At 34.9% G+C, this 24,533-nt stretch overlaps 1 pseudogene; it reads right to left on the bottom strand.

The window, feature by feature from the left end:
* Positions 1–21,073: 21,073 nt before the first annotated feature.
* On the bottom strand, positions 21,074–22,402 carry LOC149176565 (protein RETARDED ROOT GROWTH, mitochondrial pseudogene; annotated as a pseudogene).
* Between the last annotated feature and the right edge of the window lie 2,131 nt (positions 22,403–24,533).

Consider the following 24,533-nt stretch of genomic DNA (forward strand, 5'->3'; position numbering starts at 1 on the left):
AGGTGCTGCTATTCTCCCATAATCCTTAACAAACTTGCAATAATACCCTGTCAACCTAAGAAATCCTCGTAGATACTTTATGGATGTGGGGATTTTCCATTCCTTAATGTTTTTAATTTTGTTAGGGTCTACCTTAACACCTTCATGAGATACAATATGACCCAGATATTCCACCTCTTGTACTCCAAAGAAACATTTGGAGCTTTTTGCATATAATTGTTTCCCCTCCAATAGTTTGAGCACCCTGTCAACATGTTGAACATGATCCTTCCAAGACTTGTTGTATATTAGTATATCATCAAAAAATACTAACACAAATTTTCTAAGGAAGGGTTTGAAAATGGAATACATGAAACCTTGAAATGTAGAAGGTGCATTGGTAAGTCCAAAAGGCATGACCAAAAATTCATAATGACCATCATGAGTTCTAAATGCTATTTTTGGAATGTCTTTAGTCTTCATTCCAATTTGATGATATCCTTAACAAATATCCAACTTGGTGAAGTGAATTTATCCATGCAATTCATCCAATAATTCATTAATGACAAGAATGGGAAATTTATCTTTAATAGTGAGCTTGTTTAGCTCCCTATAATCTGGACACATGCACAATGATCCATCCTTCTTGTGAACCAATACTACTGGAACAAAGAAAGAACATTGACTAGGTTCAATTATACCAGCCTCTAGCATTTCTGCAACCATATGTTCAATTTCATGTTTTTGGGCATACGGATATTTGTAAGGCTTGATGTTTGGAGGAACACTTCTTGGAATCAAATGAATAGCATGATCATGATCACGAATAAGAGGGAGGCCTTTGGGAGTCTCAAATACCTTGGAATGATTTTCCAAGACTTCTTGGAGATCTAGAGAAAGAGATGATTTCGATGTGGGAACCTCTAGTGAACATACTTGTGCAATTATGCCTCATTGTTATTTCTTTAGAAGCTTTTTCATTCCATTAGAGCTGATTATCTTTTCTGGTTTCCCTGCGATACCCCTTAATCCAACTTCCTTTCCTTATGAAGAAAATTTCATGAAAATTTCTTGAAAATTAAAATTTATTGTACCGAAGGATTGTAGCCACTGGACTCCTAGTACAACATCAACACCACCCATTGGAATGGAAAGCATTGGGCTATTCAATACATTTTCTCCCATGGAAAACTTGATATTATGGCACTTTCGTGAGCAATTTATGGTTCCTCCACTTGCAACCATCACTTGACACTTTGGTGATGGATATAGGAAGCAATTCAATTCCTTTGCTATCTTACAATTCATAAAATTATGGGTACTAACCGAATCAATCAACACTATTAACCGAATCAAAAAGAGTCAATGGATCTCTACTTGAATGGTTCATGAGGCACAATACTTGCTAAGGTTTTGCAAATGGGGTAGCAAGCTAAGTGGGCTTGATTGTGGAAAAACTCCACAGTTAAGCGCGCTTGAGCCAGAGGAGTTCTAGGATGGGTGACCTCCTGGGAAGTCCTGGTTACCGGGTGCAAGCCCTGGAAGTGATGATTGATGCTATGTGATTCGTTCTCCACATTTCACTAGTTTCAATCCCACTTCTTCACCCCTGTGAGCATCACCCGATGCAATGAGTGCTAAGTGAACTATTCAAAAAATCATGAGAAATTAGTCAGTTATGACTACCTCTCATGGAAATGGTCATACGTTTGAATGACTTACTTAACGTAGTTGAATCCCAAAAATGATATCTAACTTTTTCTTATTGATATGACATTTTATCTTGATAGTTGAGGAGTGGTAATTCCAGCCAATGCATTACAAGACATGGTTAGATTCATTTCTTCTTTCTCGAGGGTTTTTCCTGGTGTATATCCTCTTCTTTTGATGTTTCTTGTTCCTTTTCTTCTTGCTCTTCACAGTCTATGTAAAATAATTTCCTCTCAACACACTTATGACCTTTAGCGCATTTTCTATCAGAACTGTAACAAATCCCTTTTGCTCTTTTTTCTTCTAATTATTGTGGTGTCAACTGTGTAGGTTGTGGATGGCTAGGGGCAACTACACTTCCATATTTATGATTGTCAGTGGTAGGCTTACTTATTGCCATAATTTTGCTTTCCATTTTTCTTTCCAACGTGAATGAATTCTCTAATGAATCAGGTTCCCAAGGTGAACCTCATGTTGGATTTTATCCTTTAAAGTCCCTAGGAACACATCAATCCTATTCCCCTCTAGAAAATCTTTTACCCTTATATTCAATTTTTGGAAGTCCTCTATGTGCTCCATCATTGAACCCGTTTGTTTGAGATTTATCAATTGGCTAAAAAAAGTGTGGTATTTTGTGTCCTCATAATGTGTTATAATTTCATCCATAGAAATAGCCCAAGTGACAATTTGTTTATGAGAGCAAAGCCATTGATACCATACAAACTGATTTGGTTCTAAATATAAAGTTGCAATGCGTACCTTTTGTGTGTTTTGCACATTATGGACATCGAAAATTTACTCCATCTGTACTATCCATGATAAGAGATCCTTGCCATCACACTTCCTCATATCGATCTTTGGAACATGGTAGTTCTTCGATACAATGTTAGAGTCTATGAAATCATCATTAACATTTATTTTTTTCTCATCATGAGTTTCCTTTACTACCCTTTCACCATTAATAAGAATTTATTGTAGAAACTTTGTGAAATATGTCTTCAAATCTTCCATCTTAGCTTCTACGCCTTTCTTTAAATCATCCATCTTAGTTCCATGCCATCCATCTCATCTTCCACGCCATCCATCATAGCTTATATGCCTTTATTTAAACCATCCATCTTAGCTTTCATGCCATACATCTTAGCTTCTGTGTCTTTATTTAAACCATCCATCCTAGCTTCCAAGGCATACATCTTAGCTTCTACGTCTTTCTTTAAACCATCCATGCTAGCTTCTATTACCTTTCATGCAAGTGAAATTTGATGCACTCGGTCTCATAATTTTGATATATCATGTTGCATTTATTCCTCTTCTTCACGAGTCATGCTAGAGCTTTCAGGTTGCTTACCTGGTGTTTCAATTTTCTTTCTTCAAGGAATCAATTACTGATAATAATTCTTCACTATGCCCTTTGAATTCCTTCAAAATATTTTTTCAAACCAAACTTATGCAAAAATTTAAAAAAACTACACACCTTTTTTAACTTTGTAGGACATCAATATTGAATCTCTTGTATCTATCTAATTTTGGATCTCCAACATCTGAAATTGCTTTCTGTGGTAACCCTTTGAGTACTCTTTCTAACCATGCAAGTCTGAGAAAGATTGGATTCTCCAATGAAGAGTTATGCCAAATCTCCTACGATGACCTAATTATAGACTGGTTTAGTAGAGCGAGATTGTATGAAGTGCCACGTGTCTCTGTTTTGACCTTAGGATTTGAAATTTATACACAATAAAATCCTATCTGTCCTCTTTCTATAACATCTTATGAAATTTCAATCAGTTTTTCAAAAAGCAAGTCATGATGATTTTCCCTCGGTCACCTGTTTGAGATATAGTTCACGATCTTGTAAAAACCGTATCTTCCTGGGATCATATCTCTAAAAATAGAGGGAGACAAGATTTGAAATTCAGACCCAAGGTTTAGAGTGATTTTGGCTCAAATGGGTTGTTTTTTTTGCTTCTGAAACATCACAGAAAAAGGTTATAGAAAAAATTCCACGATGACCTATTTGGAGCAGTGAAACCCTAGAATCCAACCTCTGATACCAAATGTTATGAAACCAGCTCACAAAAAGATAGAAAGTTAAATCAACAACTTATAAATCAGCCTCTTTGAGGGGGAAACCTCCTTTAAATTACACAAATGAATAATTATTGGATGCTACAAATGAAAAAACATCCTTTCTATATAAAGGAGTCTAAGGGGTCACAATACAACCAAGGCCGACCTAACAATAATAATATAAGGGCAGAAAAATAACAATAGTGGGATTCTATGGGGCACAATAATAACAATATGGGGACAATAGGGGCACCACAATAACAATAAGGGATCCAATGATAATAGTAATGGGGGGATCACTAGTATTATAGGGACCTAACATATTATGTCAAACACAATATCTTATATAGGGGTGAAAATCCCCTCTATCAACTTCACTCCAACACTAGAGCAAGAAGAAATTATCATCATGAACCTCTATAATAATGTAATAATGGCATAAATGTCCATTAGAGTAAATTTTATAGATGTATTGTGGTTAATTAATGTAAATTGGCCGAGTCACTAATAAAATCCTGCTATGATGGTTAATAAATAAAAGTCATTATTTTCATTACGTAAGGTCAACTAATGGTGTATTAGTGAAACAATAGCTAGAGTGGTTCTAACTAGTGATGGAGTACTCCTCATGTAATCAAGGGATTTTTATCTATCATGATTTTTCACTCGTATTGGAGGTCATCCCCTTTGCAGTGGTTGGGAGAGCTTACCATCACTTGATTAGTGTGGATAATAGAAATACATTGATATTCAATTGTGTGTTCCCTATATTCTTGTTATTATTATGTGCTATTGATCTTAACAAGTAGTATCAAAGAAGCAATTTATGTCATGTGAAATCATTTTATTTTTCCTTTTTGCAGATTATCTTGCTGTATAATTTATCCTTTCTTGGAAGCCATATTATAGTCACACCAAATGCCGTTAGAAGTGAATTTATGTCACCATTTTCTATTTGGGTTATAATTGCAATTATGAGCCATACTAAGGAAGTTGCAACCATTTTAAGTTGTGGCCTCAAAACCGTAGCCAAAAAAATGAGATCAGTTGATTATTATATTGTGGAATGACTTTAGTATTTCAATTTGTTTAGGAGCCTGATTTCAATCAAACCAGTGTCATCCAAAGAAACATTTTGATGTCATTTTCATATTGGGGTCATAATAGAAATTTTAAGTAATATTGACGAAGATCTACCCTTAAAAGGTCAACTCTCCAGCTCTACAAGTTTTTCCTGCCAAAACTAAAACTTTTCTCGTGGCTTTATTTTCTCTCTACTTCTGAACCAAATTGAGGTTATTCTAATGCCACCTGAAGAAAATAATTAATTTCATTTCTAATTTGTGTTCATTGTAGTTATTATAGGCAATATTAAAATATTTGCAACCACTTTATGTTGTTTCATTCAACCATAAAAGCCTAGTGGAAAAAGAAGATCCATTGAATATCAATATATTATTCCCCCTAATTGATGAATATTTTGTTTTATGGGAAACCTACATGGAAGGAGCCCCTGAACAAATCTTCTATAGCCTGTGAAGATTGTAATCAAAAGTGTTTAATAGAACTTGAAGAAATGGTCAAGGAGAACCATGATCACTCAAGCATTGAAGTCATTCAAAATGAAAAACTACTTGTCATTCACCCCACTACACAAAGTACATAAAAAAGGTATTCAAAATTTTAGTGATTGTGAGACAATAAATTTGAAATTTTTAAGTTAAGTTCAATAAAGGAATGGCATGAGAAAACATTACTTCCAATTCCACCTGTTATCATTTGAATCTTTTGAAAAATAGAATTAGAGAACATTCTTGTTGACATGAGCCTGAAAACCACTTAACATGGTCAAAATCCTCTTCACCATAGTTACGGTTACAATAGAAGCAATAAATGAACTTTATTGAGGAGCAGTCAAGGTAGGAGGCTAAATGCACTTTGAAAAATAAGGTTGTGTTTTACTTAGTGACTAAGTAATAGGATACTTGCAAATAAGCCCCATATCTTGTATCCTAGTGTCAGACGCCAATACATGAGGATACATGTGTGACACATTTGGCACATGTACTCTTCATAGGACACCAACCAAACATATGTATTTCACATGTCCTACACAAAAATAAACAAAATGAAAAATATGAGATAAACGGGCACGGGAAACAAGGAAATTGATTCATATCCTTCGGTGAGATTCCTGATATTCCTAAGCAAGAAAATCACAGAGGTAGAAAGGTCAATAGAAACACACTCAAATATTATCAGCCTCAATACTATCTTCAAGTCTCCCAAGTACCCTAGAATAAGCAACAACTACCCCAATTGCTCAACTAAAGATAGAGAATTAGAGTAGGTGCAATCTAACATCTCATAACGCAAGTAAAAGAATGTAAAATTGAGGAAAATAATACAATATTATCCAGTTCAAGGGGGTAGCTAAAGGAGAAGGCAATGGAAGTAGAAATAATGTAGAACATCAAACTCCATTCACAAGGTGAGTAGCAGAAAATTTGGATAACTACAACAAAGGAGAAATTGAGCTATTGAGGAGTTGAACAAACCGTTGATAGACCAAATTAGCCAGATCAAGAAGGGCCATGATAACCCCCCCGCATAATAGAGAGAGCAGAGTGGGTAGGATATGCAAAGACCACCAACTAAGAAATCATGATTGCTAATCATCATACAAAGCAATAAGCCAGTCATTTCTGACATCTAAGTTGTTTTCTATCTTACCAAATGTTGGAATTTTGTATAATGGTCTTCCTTTAGTTTGTTTATATCTTCATCTATAGGAATGATAGTCAAGTAGAAATGGGTTATGATTCCCATCTTGTAGTTCACAGTAACAACAATAGTAAGGTGCAGGCATGAGGAATATTTATTACAAATAAAGATAGCAGATAGATTCATTTGGGAATTCAAGAAGGGGGTTAGTTTTTTGTATATAATTACCCTACTATAATGAGAGTAGAAGTCATAAATTGGTGGTGTTGGCATCGTAGAGGAAAATGTAATGAAAGGGATTAGGTGAAGATCATAACCATTTTGAATCAGTTGAAAACTTTGTGTATATGAAATGAGCACAAGATTCTGTAGCGAAGTCTTACTATGGACAATTTCATGATTTCAAGGATACAATTATGATATGAAATACTAGCATACATAAAGAGAAACCTCTATATTAGAAGGCCCAAAGGAAAAAATTTAAAGGATGCCTAGTGTTCCAATTAGACATATGTCTCTTGAAAATGTGAGATGTACTGAGAGAGGATAGTCGATTTGTGATCTCTACAATAAAGTTGTAAGTATAGAAATTGAATGTCATGAAGTATAATGTCCCTGTGAGATGTGTTAGAGAAGATGTGGTTCAAGAATTGAAGATATTTTTCGTTTGACAGTTGTTGAAAATAGCAATGGATATGCAAAAACGATCATCCAATAGATATCTATTGGAGGGAAAATATCCTTGTATCTAATTTAAAGCCATGAAGGAGTTTGATGTTGAAAATTCATTTAATGGGTTGATTTCCATTACAAAATATGTATAGGAATACATTGGCATTTTACAATTCCATTATTAAATTGATTTTCTGGAGAGTGTGGCATCTTGTGCTCTCACTACACATTTCACCTTATGGTTTTGATAACTCAAGTTGTTGTTGGAATTATAAAATAAAAAATGTCTGCAAAGACTTAGAACGTCATTATTTTTCTATTGTGCAAGGGTTGCGATGAGTTCCAAAGTAAAGGGCATAATTCCTTTTTGGAAATGGGTATGGTATGGGAATTACCTTTGGATATAAATATTTCTGAAGTAATATGAATTAATATTTTATCGCCTTTGTTCAAACTGGAATAGGTTGGTTTGTATGAAGTCGTGGACTTCACGATCTCCCCATAAGGTGGTCTTCTAGATAAAAACATCGCAGAAAAGGAGCAAAACCGCTGCAACATGGTTGCGTTGGGAATGCATGAAAGAGCATATCTGTGTGAGATGTGAAAGCACCCATTTTGAGTGTATTTGAAGGAAAAAGGTGTGAAGTGGAATAGCAAGGAATATAAATACGTATAAATGATTGAATGCTAGAAGTTTGAAAAGCTTGCCATCATTTTGGGTGGCATCATGAAGGCATCACTTCCTCTTGTATTTGAGTTGCAAGCTCTCACGTTGGCACCAAAACAAGTATTTTTTCCCATATGAATGTTGTTACAATTGTGTCAAAGACGAATAAATGAAGCTGGAAGATAATGTAATGTTTTCCAAGAACCTATTTTGGCAATGGCTACTATGTCCTGATTTTGCAGAGCAATAGGCCATGATTGTGCCTATATTGGAGTGGGGGAGGAGAATTCTACATTTTGTAGCTCAAAAATCCAACATTTGAAACAATATTAAAAATTTTGTATTAGAAATTATCTTGAATACTCTAAATACAATCCCAGCTATTAGTTTATCAGAAAACATCACAAAATTTAACATATCAGTAACAAAGAAGAAGCATTTCCAATGCGCATGGTTTCTTGTTGAAGCAAATGTGACAAAATCATTGGGATTCTTCAAAAGATATATGGTTGGCTAAAAAACATTGGCAATCATGAACCCGTCCTGTGACTTGAAAGCCACCCTCAAACTATGATCCCCCAACGAACATGCCCCAACTACATGAAGGCCAAGCAAGAGAGCAAGGAGAAGTTTTTATGGTGTATAGCAGTACATCTAGAACATATGCTCCTCTCTAGAGAAAATATCGTACTTGAAAGAAGTAGAAGGGATAAAAAACAAGTAATTTTGGCACTAAACACATCATGTATTATAACTTTTTATGCTAGTTAACAAGTAACTGGGATTCCAATCACATAAAAATAGAGTTGCTAATAATAATTGTAGAAACTAGGATAAATAATATTGTAACTCATCTATAGGAGAGAAGACACACAATTAACCTACAAATTTCACAAATACAATCGAAAGCATGAGAAAGTAGACAATCTTACCTCTCGAATAATCTCTTATGTAAATCAATTTTTGTTAAAATTCGTCAAAGGAGTGGGATCATTATTGCCCTCAGGACAACCTGCCCATTTATAAAAAGTCAAATCATAAATTTTTGCAAGAAAAACCCCACATAGAAATGTAACAATACCATACATAGTGACAAACATTCGTCTAACAATCTTGTCTATGTTCCCACTATTAGTATAACCGCAACAATTTTATAAAATATGGAAGAGAATTTGAAAACTGAATGTGAAAACATACTTGAGGAGTCAGAAATTGTTTGAAAAAATATCCGAATCATCATCCAAAACATTGGAAATTCTTACAAGAAAAGAATCATGTATTCTATTTTATAAAATTAGTCAAATCTACCCTCCCAAACAAATGTACAAAAAAATAGATATCTTAAAACAGGAATAACTTTCAGAGCTATGAAATCATCTTATAAATGAACATGATACCTAGGGTGAAATCTTGCGCTACCTTTGGAAGGCCTCAACTACTGTGGAATTAGGAAGTTCAACACTTACTTGCATCCTTGGAGTCACTTTGACATTGGGATTTGGGTAATTAGTTCCATTTGGAACTTACTTATACATATCGATAGATTGTTGTAGGCCAAGACCATCTGCTACAGTGGAACCATTACCAAACCTAGGTGGAACATGTGAGGAGTGTGTCCCCAACATAATATGCTACACATAAAAATCAAACAATATAAATACCTCATTTGTAAAGACAACACATAGAATTAATAAACAACAAAACATTTTTTCAAAATCTTGTGTTACTTGGGAGGTTTCTAACACCTAGAAAACCTTAGTAATTGAGACTTCAGTTTCACAATATTTTAGAAATGTTTTAAAAATCCATTAAAATAATTTTTTAAATAACATTTGGCTAGCAAAAAAATAAAAACTATAACATGGATGTTTAACCAGAGAAACTAGTAAGTTCAATCAAACTCTAATTAAAACTACCTTTCATCATTGATGTCTTATTTTTGATGGAGTTTCCATTGATCCTCAAGTGCTAGATGTTATTAACAATCCCACTCATCTTTTCCTCAAAGTCACCTTGCATTTGAGAGTGAACATCACCAGATTGATTTTTGTGGTGATCATCAAGTTAACTGTGGTAGCAATGCTCATCCCATTTAAGATAACAAAGGAAAACTATAATGATTATGATAGCCTTGATTGGGCTTACTACACTTAGATTACGGTAGAGGAGCTTTTGAGTGAAAAGAGTGTGAGTGTAGCACTACTACCTCATCAGTTGAAACTAAGGTACAAGTGATGAAAACAACAACAACCATTTCTCCCTCGCCCTAGGATAAGAATAGAGAAATAAGGTGAGAAGGTGAGGATGAAATTTGTGGCAGTAAATGCTGAATGATTGATGATTTTCCTAGAGGGACAAAACTATGGTTCTATGATGATATCCCAATGAAATTTGTGCATAAAGAGGCTATCTATCTCCATGTGTGTTACTAAAATAAAGGAAGATATTGTTACACTGCGTAAGTCTAGCAACATGGAGAACCTATGAACTATATGTGATGTGCCACCCTGCACCTCCAAAACTGAAAGAATGGATTGAAGACCATAGTGATGTAAAGACACCAGAGAACAATCAACAAATGAGCTTTTGTTGGTTATGATGTGGAGTAGTTGTATTGTTATTTCATTGGAATTTGGATGCAATTCACACAACAATGGGGAGAAAAGTAGAGAGAAACAACAATGTAATTGATGATGGGTGCAATGCCAGAAGGCTTAGCAACCACATGTTAATATTTTCTCTAGATGCAAGCGATGTCCAACCATAATGGAACATGAATGGATGGAACCACTTGGTGTGTCATGTTATTTAGATAGACTTTAAATTTTAATGCATTGTATTCTAGAGGCACGTTGGAGATCTATGTGAATACAACTAAAAATTATGGTGAGACATGTTTAGAATAGAGGACACTAGATGGTGAAAATTTGAACAACAATTCCCTCATCTACTTATTGATTTTTGTAGATCGGTACTGCTCTTGTAATTTTCTTGACTACCTGGTATCAATGTTTAAAATAAGAGACATCTTGAGGATTATATTGGAAGGTGTAAAAAATTCTTCATCTAAAGAGATTCAATAATGAATTCCAAAACATATAGGAGAGAAATTCCAAGGATTTCAGATCCTAAGAAGCAAGTGCAACAAAAAAAGTAGCATGCGCACTACCATATAAAATTCCCATTTTAGAGAAGAAGATATTTTAGATCCATGACCATTAGTCCTCACTAGCGTGCACTTCCCAACCGAGGGCTAACACACACTCTTGGTTCATCAATATGATTTAAGTTTGCAACTTGGTAGTTTTTGTGTGGCAATGTTATTTTGTATGTTCTTTTGCAAAGTTTGCATGCGAACTCAGACAACTTTTGACTGGACATCAATTGCTACAGATTGAAACATCCATGTTCTATTTCATATGAATGGTTGCGTAGAGCGGCAATGTGGAAATTCCTTGTAGATTCTAGCAGTAGATTCTTAGGTTTAAAGCTACATGAGAAAATTTCTAACATTAGACTCAAAGCTGGTTGGTGTTGTTTGGAGATCTGCCCTAGGCCTTTTGAGGCTCGAGATTCTAGACTCATGGTCATCTCACTCTTGCTCATAGTGCTAACAATTAATTCCATTAATAGATACAGAGCATTGTTGAGGGAACTATTCCAAATAAAAAATAGAGAAGGAACAAGGGAGCAAGATCTACCCAAGTTCCTCTCCAAAGCCCAACTGTATGATCTCATGTATGTTGTTTTGCAAAAATTGCATGTGATTGGGACAAAATTCCACTGGACATCAGCTATTGTATATTGAAACATGCATGCTATATTTCATTTGAGTGGTTTCATAGAATAATAATGCAGAAATTCCTTGTATATTCAAGGAGTAGATTCTTAGGTTGAAAGCTACATGTGAAAATTTCTAACATTGGACTAGAAGATAGTTGGTGTTGTTTGGATATCTCGCCTAGGTCTTTTGAGGCTTTAGATTCTCTACTCGTGGTAATTTCACTCTTGTTCATAGTACTAATAATTAAACCCATTCGTATTTGTAGAGAATTGATGAGGGAACTATTCCACATAAAAAATAGACCAGAAATGAGGGACCAAGTTCTGCCATAGTTCCTCTCCAAAGCCCAACATTTTGAGCTCACAAGTATTTTGAAGGCCCTTTGGGAAGATTGTTGTTGGACATATAACTGAAAATAGCTATTGTACAAGCATGGATGTGATGAAGAAGAGAAAGTAAATGCATGCAGTCAAGATTTGATAGGAGAAGATGAAGCTAGAAATGAGGGAATTAATGTTGTCTCCGTTTGAGATATCATTTTCATGGCTCAAAAACATCTCTTTGGTTCCAACCTGAATGAAGGCATGACCAAAGTCTTGTTCCTTAATCAAAGGAACCCCAACTATTTTCTTCTTGTGAATGCATGCTCTAATTCGTAAAAAATAGGAGATTCACTATAAATTGGGACGAGTTCCTAAAATTTAGGAATGTCCTTAAAAATTAGGATGAGTTAGGTTATAGTTAAATGACGTGCTGAAATTGAAAGTTGAGCTTTTGATTTCTATTGTGATTTTATTGAGGAAAAACACAAATAATTGATTTTCAAGTGGTTGACTTGAAATAGGACGACTTGCATGAACAATTAACTCATGTTAACTTAACCAATCACAGAAGAAAACTCCTTAATTAGAAACTCACTAATATAACCATTAAAAGCACCTTTAAAAGGAGGAACAAAGGCACAATTTTAATCATTTTTTTGGTGGGCGCGAGTTTGAGAGACTAAGAAATAGGAAGCATAAGCTTGTGCATAGAGCTTGTGAGAGGAAGAGTGTGCAATAAAGGATTGTGCATAGATTAGTAGAGTGTAGGAGAGATCAATAGTCTTGCAAGGGTTTCAAGCTTAGATCAAGCAGGAAAGACAAGTGTGTCTTTCAGATTGAAACAATTTTATTTTGTAAGACATCAATTGCTCATTTTTTTTATCAATAATACTCTCAACAAGTAGAGGGTTTTTCTAGTGGGGTTCCTTAGAAAAAATGTGTTTATATTGTGTGATTTTGTTCATTTCTACTCCTATTCCACTACAAATTAGGTAGAGAAATTTTGTGTCTATATGAAAAGAGATTAATTTCAGATTGTTCATAATACATATTAGTAGTTGAGGAATTTTGTGGATTTCCTATAGGCCTTACATGGAAAGTGCATCAAATACCTCTTCATGTGAACTACTTTTATCTTATTACTCGGTTTCAAGTTTCATTCTTTATGGAAAAACAATTTTCGCCCAGGATACCTCAATTCTTTTTCAATGGCAGTCAATATGAGGGTGCAAGAGATTAGTATGAAGTCACAACACTAGTGTTCCTGGGAGTAGCACTAGAGTTGATATAGGAGAGAGACAGTAAGGGGACATGCATGCCTCCATCATGCATACTCCAATCTCTTACAGATCACGTTTTAGTTTTTTAGTTCACCTTAATAGTGTTATATCAAAGTTTACATGCATTATCTATTGTTAGAGTATGTTGCAAATGCCTAAGACTACAAGGGTACTTGCATGAGTTGATGAGGGAAAATATCCGAAGGACAAGTTTGCACAAAAACAATTGACATTTATCCGACATTGGTACACAATATCTCTAACAGTTCTATCCATGCAAGAGGGTACAATGGCTAAAGATATTATGGTTGGTTTGACTAAGTAACCTTGGGTGTTTCATGCATGGGACTAGATACATTCTTGTATTATCCAAGTCTCTTTTTCTATAAAAGAGACCTAGGGTGCACCACAGTGTTTGTTGGTGTGTTTAAGTCTTGAGCTACATCAGTGTAGCTTTTCCTCTCATGTAAATAAAATATAGATGAAATATTGAGAGTTTAGATCTATGTATTTGATAATTGTAATTTCCAAGAGTGTGTGTTTGTATATTAACATAATCAGACATTTCCATTGTTATGGAAGCTTCTGAGGTTTAAGGTACCTAGGTTAAGGGTTATTTTTTCCCAAGTGAAGAATCTGCTTAAAATGGTCCAAAATCTAACACTTAAAACAAGAATTGAAAAGTATATCTTTCAGATGGGGAAGCAACAGTAGAGAAGCAAGAAGGTAAAGAAATACTATGTCAAAAACTTCCCATTAAGTGCTAGGAGAGATTTGAGAACTAAGCACTATGCAGTAACACAGTGAGATGATTAAACAGGAAAACAAAATCTAGATTTTCAAACAGATAAATCATCTATGTAACTAAATAACTAAGATGAAAAGAAAATACTAGCTCAAAGAAATGTGTACTAACATTGTGACATGAATAAAAATGAAAACACAATCTAGAGTAACAAACAAATCAATGGTCAATGACAATCCCTATAAAACATAATAAATGCAAGAGGTCAATTTTGTAGTGTATCGATAGGGAGATGATTTTATTGTAAACCAGGAGCCTTATTGACAAGTGAAGATTGACATAAATTACTATGATGATAATGAAATCTGGGAAACCACAGAGAATATTAAGAAAAAAGGAGCAATTTTGAACTTCCCTAGATGGTTGTTGGTGGAGAAGGACATCGACAAATGATATCTTAACAATTAGGAAACAAAATCTGGGAAGTTGAGTCCGTATGGGGCCTTGGTAAAGACTGCATCTACCATTCTTCAAAAATAAGGAACAACAAAGGGCATTTACTTAAATGGAATATGGATGATTGCAAGAGCCCTAGTATATGTATAGCTCTGGTATGAAAACTTTGATCCAACATTCACATCTAGATTCTACACATAAATATCCTCTTGAGCATATTTTTGAGATAGAACTCATTGGTCAAAGGATAAGAAAAGTTCCATCCTATGAATATCTTTGTGGATTTTCTCCAAAAGGCTTATAAGAAGAACAATATTTATTTGTAAGCAGGTGTCCTTTCTATCTAGCCTTATATTATTTTAGTGTGGTTGAAGGTATTATATATGCTTTGAGAATGTAAGTTTTAATGTGGTACAATTAAGTTTTAACCTTGTAGAATTTAGCATTCTAGGTCTTTTTCTATGGTTTCACAAACACCTGGGAGAAATATTTCAATATAGGTCATATCCTTTTAGACTTCTAGGGTTTGAAAATTTCATTGACGCCCTTTCCTAGTCCAAAAAACTTTTCGTGCACAAATTATCTTGTTATATTCATGGAAACAATCACTATTCCAAAAAAACAATTGATATTGATCCATTACAAGATGCCATCATATCATCTCAAACCTATGAAGATCATTGATCACATTGAGGAATCACTAGCTTATGAAACTAAGAGAAAAAGGCTTCGGGAAAATTTTGTCCTTTAGAGGCCTCAGGCTTCACCAATTGGAGTATAAGTATGACATTATCATTAATTCTATGTGCAGCATTGAACTGGAAAATGATAGAAAGGCATTGGAGCCAACAGTGACAAATGATGCTGATGTTCTGGAACCAAAGCAAGAAGATCAGGTCAGTGAACCAAGAAACACTCCACAACTCCAACTATTGTGGATTCAAGTTATTGTAGCAAAATCTTGAAGAGATACAATGTCAAAGTTTTTTGAAGTAAACTCCAACTAGGAAATAGGTGAATATAATTTATGTTATCATTGTGTATGAAAATGGTCTCAAGTTCTTTCCAACTAAAAAACTATGTCCTTTCCACATCTACCTTGCCCTCTTTGCAAGATGCAAAGTACCTCAATAATACATAATTTTATTGCTTCAACATTTCAATGCCACTATGTCTTAAAGTTGCCTACAAAGAGCTTTTCCTTGTCATAAGCACACGTTCCAGATTAACAGTCTATTATGAGCCTCTAGATGTTGTAGTTAGAAATAATCAGGGTTTGGGGCACTTGAAAGAACATGAGAATCTCAAAAGTAGTTGTTGGTTAACATTTTGGCTATGATGACAGCTTCAATATTTGATGCAAGAAGAGGATGTTGAAATTTCACTGCATCATGTCCTTGGAATTTTTTAATCTTTCCAAAGAAGGACAACACAAAAGAGTTCCATTTGTGAATTGGAATTAAGACTTGCACGATTCCATATGTTCAAGAACCAATATCTTGGAGTCCGGACCCTGGATTCAACTTTCCATTCTCCCAATACTGATAACACAAGTAGTTTTTATTTCCAATTCATACTGATACTTCAAATTTTTATACATGGATTCAAATCGAACACATAGAGGAGAAGATGTTTGAATATAAGGTCAATACTTCCCTTTCTGAACATGGACATCTAGAGCATTCTGGGAAACAAACTATAGGATAATCGACACAAGGTATGATGGGGTTTGAACAAGTGTACAGCTTTTGGAAGGACAAATTTAGTACAATAATTAGAATGGAGCATTCACCTACACTACCTTCTTGTTTTAGTTTTGAAGATATATCAGCTCTCTTCTTTCAAAAATATTTAGAGTTAAAAGCACATGGACATCCTTCTAGCCAATTGCAAAGATCAGTTGAATTAACAAATCCTAGATTTGGACAAACAAAATTTTAGTATCCAATGGTCAGATTAAACTAGGACATGTCGAGATTAGGGGGCTCAAAATTTGAAAAGAGCTTATAAAGAGGGATTGAAAATCCCAAAAGAGATTATACCCATGCTTTATATATATTGATATTTTCCCTATTTGTTGCAAATGGTATTTTGATAAATTTGTAAAAGGATTTGTTTTTCTCGATAGAAAGAATGGGAATGCTTATAAGATTTACCAAATATTGGAAAGGTCTTAGAAGTGAAGGGAAATGACCCAACGGATTTACAAGAGTTTGGGAACTAAGATGATGGAAGTAGAATCACTGTACAACTTTAAAAGACATAACATAGATTAAATAAGCACTCATATCCACCCTGTAAACTTCTCTCACATTATATCGCATCACTAAATACATTTATTTAAAATCATAAAAGAAATTGGAAAAAATTAAGTCAATGTGGTGGTTAGGCATACCTCGATTTAACAACCATTAATTTTCAAATGAGAAAAGTGTAACATTTTAGGCCATGTACCCCATTATCAGTCAGAAGTATTTTTTGCATTTAAGAAATGTCTTAGACATCTCCATGAAAGACACATGCATGTTTTCATTCCAATCTCTGAAAACATAATTTCCCACAATGAAAGAGATTTACAGAGTTTCCACTAACACTATGTTTCCCTTAACATTGTCTTTCATAGTAAGGCGTATGCGTGTGGGAGGATTTAGTTCTCTATTAATCTTGAAGTTTGTATTATTAATTTGTTGAAATTTTAGCAGACTATAACATCCCATAAAAATGAATGTGAGTCACAAATCAGTGAATTACAAAACTCACTAGAATCAAACAAGCATTATTTAATGCTATAAAGACCATTGTTTTTTACGTTTTTCCTAAAACCTAGAGGATTGGAAATTCCAAACAAGACAAAAAAAAATAGAGACCTCATAGGAAATTCAATGCAAGGAAGTAAATTACTGAAGAGATTAGGAGAGTAGAATTTGCCCAGTTACTAGGAAGTAGGGCTTGATGATCATCGCAGAGGACAATTATTCAAATGAATTGGGTTATCTATATAGCTCCATTCCTCCACACATTGACATTCATTCTCAACCTAGAAGGTACGAACAAGGTGCTTATAAATTTTGACACTCAAGAAGTGGTAGGGTATGCTCCAATAGGACTTGGGGATCTCTACATTGATCTCGAGGACACAACTCTTCAGCTTGCATCTATAGATGAAACTACATCAAATGATAAAAATATGTGTTATCTTAGATGAAGACTAGAAAATGTATCGGAAATCAGAGGTAAAAATGGTGATCTATGTAACTCTAAATTTGAGTACTTCCTAGTGATGGTCGGTGAGGTTGCACAAAAAAAGGATGTAAAATGTATAGGTTAGACTCAAGAAAACATTAAAAATTCAAGAACTTTTCATTCCATCCCTGAACCTAGGTTGGGTCCACATCACCCCGTGTGATCCCACTTCTCAATAAAGATTATTTTTCAAGGACCATTTGGGAATCCAACTTTCCCAAGGATGATAGGGATTGAGAACCTCGTTTATAGGACTATCCTTTCTCGCTCAACCCTCCAATACCCACCCCTTACCCCTAGTGGACCAAGTCCCTTGCTTAAATATCAAGAAAACATCAAGAAAGTTCCATTCCTCACTCCATCCTTGGGAAAGGGTTTTCAAGGTGACTTCTCACCTGTCCATTGATATGTACTTTACAAGTGATCCCTACACTACTAGGAATCCTCCCATTGGTGAAAGTCCTTAAAGAGCAAGGAGACTTAGATGTGGTGATGGCAGGCTAAGCCTCCACCCTTTCCCTTAACCTAGCAACTTCCCTCTTGGAAACCCCTTCAGGTCCTCTGTTGGTTTTAGTGGTAACAAGGCCACATCTCTGGGCATGCCTCTTGCAAAAATATCTACCATTTACACGTTTTTAGAAGCCATTTATTATAAAACAATTTCTTACTTCGTGTTTATTTCTTCTTCCTCCTCTCATCCTACTTCTAGCTCTAATGAGACATCCAATTAGCATCTAATGTTTGCATATTATGTTTGACATGAGTTTTTCTTTGTATCTATATTATTTTGGAGTATTAAGGATTAGCTTTTGGTTGTTTTTTATTTTTTCTAGATTAGGGTTAGGAGTTGATTTTGCACACCCATTATGTACTTGAACTAATTGCACTAATTCTACTTTTGAATCCCACTAAGTCTTGTGGTCATTGGTTAGACATTAAACATGGTCTTCTGTTATCCTATCTACAGTTGCACTACATTGACCTTAGACTTTATCACTTAAAAAAATAATTTAGAACTTAGATCCCTTCATGTACTTGTAATTCATTCTACTTTTGTTCTAGGAAATGTCTCTCACACTCCCACATTTCCCTTTTCATTGTTGGATGTATTGTTTAGTCCCATTGAGCTACTCTTGTGACCATGGATTGAAAATAAATAAAATCACCTTATCTAATCTTATCTAGGATTGAATTGTGTGTTACTGAGCCTAATAGATTCAATTTAGTTTCTCGCAATCCAATCTTAAATAAAGAGTATATTTGCAATTTTATCTACTATTAAAGAGGAAACAAGATCTACTTTAGATAACCAGTTTGCAAAAACACATTCTTCCAGTAGAATGGTGCTTTATCAAGTACATAGTATCAAAAACTATGGTTTCGGCAGCAATCAAGAAACAATCAAAATACTTGAAAAAGAAAAATGACAATTGATAAAATTTAAAAGGGAAAATATTTTATAGGAAAGACAATAATGAATGGCCATGATAGTTTCCTAGGACATTTCCATTTTCTATTTTGTAAAGAAAATTGTATGTAAAGGTAGTCTTGAGACTTCATCTAAATAAATATTCATATTCTGTATGTTTTTGGACTGTGACTTTATTAAAAAGATGTAACAACAATCTAGAAACAAAGCGACACCACTCACGCTTTATAGAAAGTAACAAAGACACTCTAGAAAAAATCAGCCATGAAAGAAAATATCATGAAATAGTGTGCGTGAAAAGGATTTATTATACATGTATAAGCAAAAGGCACTGGAATGGTTGGTTGAATTAATTAGTGAAACCAAAGTTGAAACTGTCTATTTTGAGGTGAATGGCCTTATATTTCTAAAAGCCTACTCACTGTAATAGTAGGTGCCTATTGGATAGTGTTTGGATAGCACCTAATGATTCCTATTTAACTTTGAAAGTATTCAATGTTGAAGAAGTTGCAACTGAAATGTAAAAAATAAATGTAGGGATGGTCAAGTTAAAGCCTACTACATGCAGTTAGGGCTTCAATTTTTACTCCTTCACTATTTGTAGGTTCCTCGCCATCGCTCATGGTTCACTTCGGGTTAACTTCTGCAAAAATCACTTCACAGTTGGTGGTCATCCTCAACGTAGACTAAGATTGGAATTGTATACAATTACTCCCCCTTGTGCATGTATTTTAGCATGGTCATGCTCTCTTTCCCCTTCCTTGCCGTTCCCATCATCTATTTCAATCATTTCTTGCACTGCCCTACTTCTATCCAAATTAAGAACGTCATAAGAATCCACTAGTTCTTCCTTTATGCATTTTTCTTGCCAAGTCTGCTGCAAATTTTTATTCATATTTCATGGTCTGTTGGGCTCAAGTGGGCTTTAGAACCCAACTAATTGAATCAAATGATTGAATTCCATGTTGTTTAATGGATTGTTGGTGGAGTGCCTATTATTTAGACCCTATTTTTGGAGACCCTCTCAGTGGGCACTTCCAGGAGAGGGAAGTACGCTCTAGAAATCATTCACAAGCAACACTACCCTATTAGCATCTCGTGGCTGCTATAGTTGCTATTATTATTATTGCTACTATGGGTCTTTGCCATATGTTGTGATACACCATGAGAATGTGACTTACTTGAATTTTGATCCATTAGATGATTCTTGGAAGAAGAATAATCCTTCAAGGCACTCATTCCAGAAGATTTCACCCTCTATTCTGGTAGTGAGGATGAGGATCAAATAGGAGGTTCCTCATTTTATGCAATACTACTATTTTTGGATTCAGATTGTGAGAGTCAAAAAACATCGAGGATTGGCTTGTCTTTGGCCATGATGCATAACCACATCAAATTCATCCACCCCACCTCACACCCACATCTAAAGAACAACAAGGCCAATTTTCCAAATCTCAAACCCACATCAAATCATAAGACAATGTTGACCCAAATCACATAAGGTCCACTTTTCCAATGAAACATGGCTTGAAATTGCAACATCACACAATAAATTTATCATACTTGTAAACTTGGAGGGGACCAAGACAGACATAGCGAGTGATAGTTAAAGGCTGAAATGATGTTGACATGGAATTTAAACAATAGGTAGTTGAAGATATGCCCAAAAATTTATTGAAAGAAGTGCACCAACCTGAAGAAGCAGGAACTCAAAAGGAAACCACTATGACTCTTGAGTTTGTCACTGGTTAGTGGCAGAAGTGGGATTCCGAGAATGAGAAAAGGATCCATACCAAATATGATATTTGTATTGATAGATTAATGCCTTTAGTCAGTCTTCTCTATTCACATGAAGTCCACCAAAAATAATTTCATGGGCTTCATTTCTGTAGGGAAAGATTTACTTGTTTTCTCCAGCCCTGTACCAGTGGTGTATCACATGAATGAGTTATACTCGAGATATTTCAGTCTCCCAAACAAAGTTATACAATCTCCTAAACAAAATTATAGATAGAAATAACTATCTCTGCACTTATCAATATTATGATAAGCCACTCCAAGAAGTCAGACTTTATGTTTTGCAGTATTTCCAGGAAATAGTGAACATTATGCTCTACAAACTTGAGTTTAAAGTCCAAACTGCCAAACCGCTGGGTTAGCTCATATTCATCTTGAAGATACTCCCAAATTTGTGCATAGTTTGCATTTTTCCAGGAAATATCTAACATTTCAAAAAGACCAAGTTTAAGAATTACATGAGGGAGATTGGAATTTTCCTTTCCTACAAGTTCAAAGAGTTTTTCTTGCTTCATGGTAAATGTGCCAATTTTTCCCATTCTTCAATTTAAATTTGTAAACTTTGCCACCATATCATCAACCTATCAAAAAAAATGGTCGAGAGAAATACTTTGTCCAAACACACTTCCAATGATATGAATTCCAACAATATCAAATCTCTTCAAAACTATATAGTCTAGACCACCTTGCATCCATGTCTACAAATATGGTTTCTCCATTACAACATAATCATCCTTTCCTTCCTTACAATGTAAAACTGAAGAATATTTTTTGGAAATTTATAAATGACAATTTCTCTAAGACTCCCTAATGTCTTTAGTGACGTTCGTAGGTACATGTGATGTATAGTGCTATAAAGTGTCATTGTAATTGAGTATGACATAGTTTACATTTGGTGTAGGAGGGGAGATAATGTCGAAAAAATGCTCCACCTACAAGCTCTTCAAATCCAAAATGGTGGACAAGAAGAAATCCTTGACGGGAATATATTTAGTGTGTTATTCATGTTGGACTCTAGTTACAGACTCACGACTCACTTCAATGACCAATTTCTTCTCTCAAGTGGAATCTAGTTGACCTCGTCTGTGGCTAAGAAAGAATATGGGAATCTCACTCAACCCACAAATTTGCACAAATGACAATGTAATTTCTATGATGCAATAAATAGATGATATCATCTATGGAGTTATTTATCGCGGGTATGAATCAAACCTCTGTTTCTAACAATGGTGCAAAATTTAAAGCGCTTAAGCCCTTTCATTCCATGGCATGCGACTAGATGTGTGAGAGACAAGGTGCCAAGGGCTGGCCTCAATCCGATACTTGCAGAGTAAGAAAGAATGTCTTTGGGTTTGCAGTGATGGCCTTCTTCGCCACATATACCCTTTGATGCAAGAGGGACATGAACACAAGGACGCTATTAGGAATGTGTTTCACAGGATGCATGCTTGTGCCCACAAGATCTTCGCTGCATATACCCTTCGACGCAAGAGGAATGTATTAGGAATGTGTTTTACAAGATTCATGCTTGTGCCCACAACTCATTATGGGACGTTGGGAGTCCCACTGCAAGCCCCTCCTCAAGAATATATCTCAAATTTGGCATGCATGTGAAGCCAAAAGAGGTGTCGACCCTCGATCCTTCCGAATGTGCCCTTCCTTCTCCTTCTTCCCCATGGAAAAACCTTTCAAATGGAGGGAAATAAACAATTTTAATATTTGAAAGGAATAAATACATGAAACCTTTAATGAAATGCTCTTATGTTTATCAAGGGAATTAAATTCCATTAAATAAAAGGTTGAATATTTTCTTTCATTTAATCGGAGGTATTTTTTATTATAAATAGTTATTAATTTATAAAAAAATAGGTTTTTGTGTCACCAAATACCAATCGAGAGGGTTCTAGTTGATTTATCAAAAGTGAATTATGGTGATATCAAGACAAGTTTTGTGTGGTTAAAAAGTGCAGAAAAGTACTAATGTCATCGTAATGATCAATCCTCATTTCCAATTAAATGTTTGGTTTAATAAGGATAATTAATTTATAGATATTTTTCATGATGTTTAATAGAAGGAGTCAACATGGGAAAGGTAATACTTTGGCTCTCACATGCTTTAGAAAATTGATATCTCTTTATCCATAAACATTAGGGGTGGAAAAATAGCATAGCTTCTAGAGCTAAGTTTGTTCCAACTTAGTTATATCTTGAACCAAAAATTGGTGTTGACCTCACTGATATGATGAAAATTTGGTGGCTTGTAGGGTAATATTGTCATGAAATGAGAAAGGTAGACATCAAAATAAGATTTGTGTGGTCAAAATGTATACCGAAGTAGTAATATCATAGGAATAATTATCATTTCCAATGAAATGTTGGTTTTAGTAAGGATAACTAATATATGGAGATTTTCCATGATTTTCAATAGAGGGAGTCAACATGGGAAAGGTGACAGTTTGGTTCCCACATGCTTTAGAAATTGATGTCTTTTTCCATAAATATTAGAGGTTAAAAAAAATCCTAGGCTCTAGAGGTAAGTTTGTTCCAAATTAGCTATATCTTGAACCACAAATTGTTGTTGACCTCATGGATGTGATCTAAATTTGGTGGCTTGTAGGGTAGTCTCATCATCAAATAATGTTGTCACTTATTATATAGTCATATATTTAAACCCTAGACTAAATTAGTCATTTAAGTTAGTCGTTTTTAGTTTAGTCATCTATTAGCTAGTTGTATACGTTATCCCTAGACTAAATTAGTGGTTTAAGTTAGTCATTTTTAGTTTGGTCACTTAAAATTGCTCAAGTTTAGTGGTAATTCACTTGAAATGATTGCGGTGACTAACATTTTTAATCACCTAGTCATTAATTTTATCAATTTCTACTAGTATTTCCATAAAGTAATGAAATGATGAACCAAGAAGGAAAGTGATCTATAGCTGATGACCTACTGATCCAAAATGAATCCTAAAAACCTTTAAGTCTTTCGATACTTAAACACTATCGCAAAGGATAAACCTTCAAGAGTGGTGGAAAACGTTATTGGATGGGAAAAACATGAAGAAATGGCGAAAATAGAGTCTATCGGAGGCTTAAGCAACATGGCACAAGAGCCGTCGGATCTGGCCGATCAACAATCCAGATCTAATCAGCATATCGCAATCAGAGATGGTAAGTAGAGTTAATTGGAAGTGACCTGATGGAAATCGGGATAGCAATCAATGCAATTAAATGAGGGCCATTGATCAAGCACACAGATCAATGGTCCATATCTACTCACGCAATATCACATCGCTAATATAACATAGGGAAGGACTTAACCTTCGGCCCGAAGGTTTGGTGATATGCGATTGCGACTTATCACATCATAATATTGCATTGCAACAGTATAAGGGGTGATGCCAAGAGGCCAACAATCATGCGATAGTGATGCACCGATAACCAATAAGGCCAATCAGCGCAATCGATGATTAGAGACCCAAAAGAAGACGTGACATGTGATATCACTAGACTTGATGGAATTTGTAGATGCAAATACATAATATTTGAAGTCCGATACACAGCCATTTGACGAGTTTTCATGTGTATTTGGGGGTTTTTCGTTATAAACCCAAATACAAAGGAACCTGCTACTAGCAACTTGCGATAGCATTATAAA

The sequence above is a fragment of the Pinus tabuliformis genome, chromosome 4_1 (genome assembly GCF_031772625.1).
Source record: "Pinus tabuliformis cultivar Carrire ecotype Pingquan chromosome 4_1, CPIR1, whole genome shotgun sequence".
NCBI lineage: Eukaryota > Viridiplantae > Streptophyta > Pinopsida > Pinales > Pinaceae > Pinus > Pinus tabuliformis.